Genomic DNA, 6,143 nt, shown 5'->3' on the forward strand with positions numbered 1-6,143 from the left:
GATCTAAGAGCTTTTAGGATTTAGGGTGTGTGAGCTTTCCCTGGAGAACAACACATTATGAATGCGATGTTGCTTTACTGACAGGGACTTGAAATATAATTGCTAGTGGGAAGGGTGTAGGTTTAGAGAGAGAGGACAGCATAGTGTCATGAACCCTGAAGTAGTTGACAACATACCACCTGGATTTAACCACCAAATATATTTGCTTTTCCACCTTAGCATGGATGTCAGAGCATAAGACTTTAACCCTTTCTGCCCCATCCCTCTCACCCCATTCACTGTATACATTGCCTGGGAATAACTTTGCCCCATTCTGGTCTTCAAATTATCATGTTGGGAAATGACAACCCCTCTGGGGTCTGCGGGCCTCACTTCTGTTAGGAACAGCCTCGTTATGAGACCAGTGCATTGAGTTTAAATTTCTTGTGGAAGGCAGCATTGTCAGAACTAATCAAATCACCTCACACCTGCCAGAATGGCTACCATACACAAATCAACAAATGACAAGTGCTGGCAAGGATGAGGAGAAGAGGGAACCCTAGTACACTGGGAATGCAGACTGGTGCAACCACTATGGAAAATAGTATGGAAGTTCCTCAAAAAATTAAAAATGGAGCTGCCATTTGACTCAGTGTCCCCCATCTAGGAATATATCCTAAGAAGCCCCAAACACCAATATGCACCCCCGTGTTCATAGAAGCATCCTATATAATAAATTGACCCTAACAGCAGAATGACTGGGAATGACTGATCACACACTGACCACCAGTGGGCAGACGCTCAATGCAGGAGCTGCCCCCTGGTGGTCAGTGTGCTCCCACAGGGGGAGCTCTGCTCAGCCAGAAGCCAGGCTGACGGCTGCCAGCACAGTGGTGGTGGCAGGAGCCTCTCCTGCCTCCTCAGCAGCGCTAAGGATGTCCAACTGCAGTTTAGGCCTGCTCCTTGCTGGCAAGTGGACATCCCCCTAGGGCTCCCAGCCTGCCAGAGGGATGTATGACTGCCAGCTTAGGCCCGTTCACCCAGAGAGCGGGCCAAAGCCAGCAGGAGGACATCCACTGAGGGGTCCCAGACTGTGAGAGGGCACAGGCCAGGCTGAGGGACCCCCCCGAGGGCACAAATTTTTGTGCACCAAGCCTCTAGTTATTTATAATAGCTAAGTTCTGGAAACAGCCCAAGTGCCTATTAGTAGATGAATGGATAAAAAAGCTGTAGTACATTTACACTATGGAATACTATGAAGCTGTAAAAAAGATGGATTTCTTACCCTCTGAGACGGCATGGATGGGCCCAGAGAGTATCATGCTAAGTGAAATAAGCCAGTCAGAGAAAGACGAATATCACATGATCTCACTTATATGTGGAATCTAAGGAACAAAAACTGATGAACAAAATAGGAAAAAAAAAGAGAGAGGATGACTCCTGGAGGATAGGGTAAGTGAGGAATCGTCTGGGGTCTTTTGGAAGGAGCAGAGTAGTAGGAAGGGGAGGATGGAACATTGATCTAGAATCCTGACATTTGTGCTCAGCCCACACTGCAAGCTGAACACTGCTATTAGGCTAAGACTCCAGCTCAGCAAGAAAACTTATTAACAAATGGAGACTTTCAGAAGCTGTTCCTGGTGTTTCTGCCAAACATAGGCACTGACTAAGGCATGCTGATTTCCTGAGACCTTTGATTCTCTACATCCCACCCAAGACTGCCTATTATCATCAATGTCCCTGACCCAAGACCACCAGGGACACACTGCAGATGAGTAAGGGTGGGCTTTCTGGCTCTTTGCAAGAAGAATGAGCACTCATTGTGGGGATCCATGGGGTCAGGGACAGTTCAGTTCAAAAATGTTAGAAAGGACTTACAGGATTTGGGCTTGTTTTATGAGATGTTTGAGGAAGTTTCCAGGAGGTTGGTTTTGCATGGATGCTGCCAGGAAGCAGAAGGGATGAGGGTAATTCTGTGATCGGTGTCAAAACTAATCAAATCAGCCAGGCTGGAGGAATGGAGCAGAGCTGAAGCTGTCTTGGCAAAGAAGCAGCAGGCACTATATTTGCTACAATAAAAATATGTTTGGTCATTTTTTTTGGTTTGGACATTGTTTTTACCTGTAGACATTGCCATCTATTGTAGTCACACAATGACGATATCTGATGTTGGCGTCCTTAAATTATGTTCAGTAGAAGAATATCAAGGCCATATGGCAAGTGCCAGGGGCTGTGTTTCCCCTTTTCATCTCCAGCATCTCCACATACCACCTTGCGCACTCTAGGTCCCAGGGAGGAAGGAGAGGCAGCTGGCTAGTGATGTCGTTACTTAATTTGGGAAGAGGGACAGTCCTGGGGAAAGAAGGGAGGCAAGTGAGCTGGTCTAGTCTCCTTGTCAACAGGACTTCCAGGTAGATCCACTAACGATATTTGCTAGAACAAAGAGACCTGTCTCTGTGTCTTGAGTACCCTTTGCAAGAGGCCCTTGGTTCTAGGGTTACTCATTGAAAACAAATTCAGAATCTGTAGACATGAGTTCCTGGGAAGCCATGCAAAGTGCAGAGCTCTCTGGGGAATACAACGGAGAAGTTCCATCACTTCAGTCCCTTTGGCTGTGTAAGGAGCCTTACACCACCTCACTGGGTGACTTGTCTATTTTTCTGCGCCAGGCAGGTGTATCTCATATAGAAAGGCAGGCCAGGATCCAGGAGGGATGTAGGATATGGTGTCTTTTCCTTTCTCTGTCTCAGCCTCTCAGTTACTTGTCTCCTTGGCATTTTAAAGTTTGAGTCTGGGTATGATCTATGATTTGTGAGAGTGCCATTTGACAATGAGTCTTGCTAAAGGAAGTCTTTAAAGTAGAGAGAATGCTCCACTGGAAGACGTCCGTGTCCCTATGCCATCCCAACCCTTCTAGTCTACTGTTGATGCTTTCTATTGAGTTCTTTATAGCAGTGATGTCATTTTTCATTTTTTCTTGGTTCTTCTTCATTTCCTTTTGGGTCTTACACATATTGTTGAATTTGTCTTCCATTCTTTTCATCCACCTTATGACCATGTCTCTGAATTCTTTCTCTGACAGGTTGCTTGCCTCCATTTTTTACTTTCTTTTATGGTGATGCTTCCTTTTCTTTCATGTGCAGTCTGTTAAAAGGAAAAAAAAAAGTAAGAGAGAAAAGAAAGAGAATGAAATAGAAGAGGGGAAGAAACTATTTAGATGGGGAGAAAACTCCAATAGAACAGCCACTAATCCCAATAAATTCCAGCAACAGATCCCTAGAGATGAATGCAAACTACAAACAACAACTAATATCAAGCAAGGCGAGGGAACACAGAAGCAAAAAATAATAACCGGGGGGAGAAAAAGCCAACAGAAAAGTAAAAAGCAAAAGCAAAATAATCTCACAAACGAGCATTAAAAAAACCCCAATATACTCAACAATCAAGCAAACAACAACAAAACGAAAGAGAGAGAAAAAATTTGGATAGTGAAGAAAGAGAAGAGAGAGGTGTATATGGATTTAGAGCAGGGGATTGGAAATTAGATATATAAGTAGGGTGAAATAACAATATGGAACGCTTCATGAATTTGCGTGTCATCCTTGTGCAGGGGCCATGCTAATCTTCTCTGTATCGTTCCAATTTTAGTATATGTGCTGCCAAAGCGAGCATGCCATCCCAACCTTTACTTCACATCATTAGGCCTTGAGAAGTGGGTGGGGCACAATGCTAAGTCTTGCTTGGTTATTGTCTTTATCTGGTTGATGGATGAGAAAAGACACTGCATAGACAAAAGATGTGGGGAGGGCAACCAAGGAAGCTTGGGCCTGAGGTTCCCATGCTCTAAGACATTCCATGGTTCTCAAATGTTTGGTTTAATTGCTCAAGCAACTTAATAAGAACATGAAAGTGTTTTTTGACCACTGAGTGTAATATATGCTTATTATAAAAAGTATAAACATGAGGTTAGGAAGCAATTCTTATATACCTAGTAACTAAATATAGCTATCTTTATAACATGGTTTAATTACTATGGTTTTTTTCCTTCAATTTTAAAAATTGGTGGTGATCATACCATATTTTCATTTAAAAATTTAACCCTTCTTTTTGGATAATTCATGCATCCATTTTTGTTTGGAACCAACAATAAAGAAAACTATAAGGCAAACGTGTAAGTTCCCCTTATTCCTCTTCCCAGAGACAACCCCAGTTACCAGGGTGCTACTCAGCCTTTCTTCTATTTTCTGTAAGTTGAAGTCTACTTTTCTCACTCAGTGGAAAATAGCCACTCACCCAGCTATCCCAAGCTGTGTATAAGCACATCGTTCAAAGGCTGCTTTATAGTCCACTGGGCAGAGGCACCCTAGGAAACCTCCCCTCCTCCTTGGCTGCACATCTCTACTCATTCTGGACCCCATCGAAGGAAGCAAAGCCAGAGAGTGGTCAAATAGAAACTCACAGTGGTTACAAATATAGATGGATTTTCCATGTCAAAGCAAGTGGAGGAGCAAACAAAGGCAGATCCTTTTCAAAGTGAAGATACTGAGTCACTCAGCCAAGGCCTTTTGTTGAACCCTGTTTCTGTCCTTGGTGGTAGAAAATTAGAACGTGTTCTACTGTTTATTGTGTTCTCAGATTTTAGTGCCTCGGGCAAGTCACCAGTGCTGTAACTGTAATTAATTCTGTTCTTTCTCTGTCCTGTACTGTGATATGAGTGGTTAAAGGGTAGAAATAGTACATACTTATCTTTACAGCCCTGTGCCCATTGTGAGGCTCTAATGGGCTCACAGTGAGTATCTACACTAATAAAAGAGAAACATGCAAATTGGTGTCACTCCACTACACCCACCAGCCAATCAGATAAGTATGTAAATTAACCCAACAAAGGTGGCAGTTAATTTGCATATGCAGGCAGAAAGCGAAGACTGAAGACAACGTAGAAGGAAGCCAAGTGCCGAAGAAGGGAGCAAAGCTGCAGGGAAGCAAGCAGGGTGGTGGAGACAAGAGGGAAACAAGCTGGCGGCGGAGGTGGGAGGGAAGCCCACCTCAGCGGGTTTTGCTCCCTTCTCTGCTTCACTCCAGCTGCAGGAAGCCCTATTCTTGCAGGAATCTTCCTGCAACGGGCCTCTAGTTTGTGGAATAAAAGAGTGGGTGGAAAAAGGAACCCAAGTGTCATGATGGATGAATGGATAAATCAATGCAGTATGCACCTACAATGGAATGTTACTCAACCTTAAAAAGGCAGGAAATCCTAGCACATCCACAACATGGAAGAACCCTGAGGACAGTATGCCCAGTAAAATAAGCCAGACACAAAAAGAAAAATACCTTATCTGAGGTACCTACAATAGTCAAATTCATGAGGCAGAAAGTAAATGTGTTATTATCCCCTTTTATAGATGAAGAAACTGAGGCTGGAGAAATTGAATAGCTTGTCTTGGAAGGCGATGCTTTTCCACCACCAGGGGCTGTTTAAAGGGGACCTGGAGTGAAAATTTCTATTTCAGATCATTTTCTCCTATGGGGCCCACTCAGTTTTCCAGAGTGATTTTTCAGAACAAAAATCAAATGAGGCTACTTCCATGCTTAAAACCATCCAATGACTTCCCATGGTAATTAAAGTGCAATTTGAAATTTTTTCATTGGTCCCAAAGGCCAAAATTATCTGCCTCTCAATTATTTTTTTGACTTGATTTCTCACCATATCACGCCTTCCCTTGTTTCTTTACACTGCAGTGATGCTGTTGATCTCTCAGTTCCTCAAAATCAGCAAGGTTTTTCTGCCTCAGGACCTTTGCTCATGCAGGACCCTTGGGCTGGAATGCACTTTTCCCCATCCTTTAGCCTCAGCTTACATGATCTCTCAGGGAGACTGCTCCTGACCAGCCTCCGTAGAGTGGTCATTGCTTCTATATTCTGCTGTCATCCATCCCTGCTGAATTTCTGCATATTAATAATCATTTGTACTAACTTTGTTAGCTTATTTGCTTGTATGTATACTGTCTGCCTCTCTAACCTGAGAGTGAGCTTCATGAAGGCAGGGACTTTGTGGGGCAGGAATGGTCATGCTCACCCATAAAAATGTTGTACAGCTTAGATGAGACCCTGTATAGGAACTACGTGGCATTCAGTAGATGCCTCCTACATGAGATATTCGCGGGGGT

General features: G+C 43.6%; 1 protein-coding gene across 1 annotated transcript in view; it reads left to right on the forward strand.

Annotated features, from left to right (window-relative positions):
- The window catches only part of CD38 (CD38 molecule), a 29,447-nt gene that overhangs the window by 10,829 nt on the left and 12,475 nt on the right, over positions 1 to 6,143 (forward strand). The gene's annotated exons all lie outside the window — the stretch shown is intronic.

The sequence above is a fragment of the Myotis davidii genome, unplaced genomic scaffold, assembly GCF_000327345.1.
Source record: "Myotis davidii unplaced genomic scaffold, ASM32734v1 scaffold204, whole genome shotgun sequence".
Lineage (NCBI taxonomy): Eukaryota > Metazoa > Chordata > Mammalia > Chiroptera > Vespertilionidae > Myotis > Myotis davidii.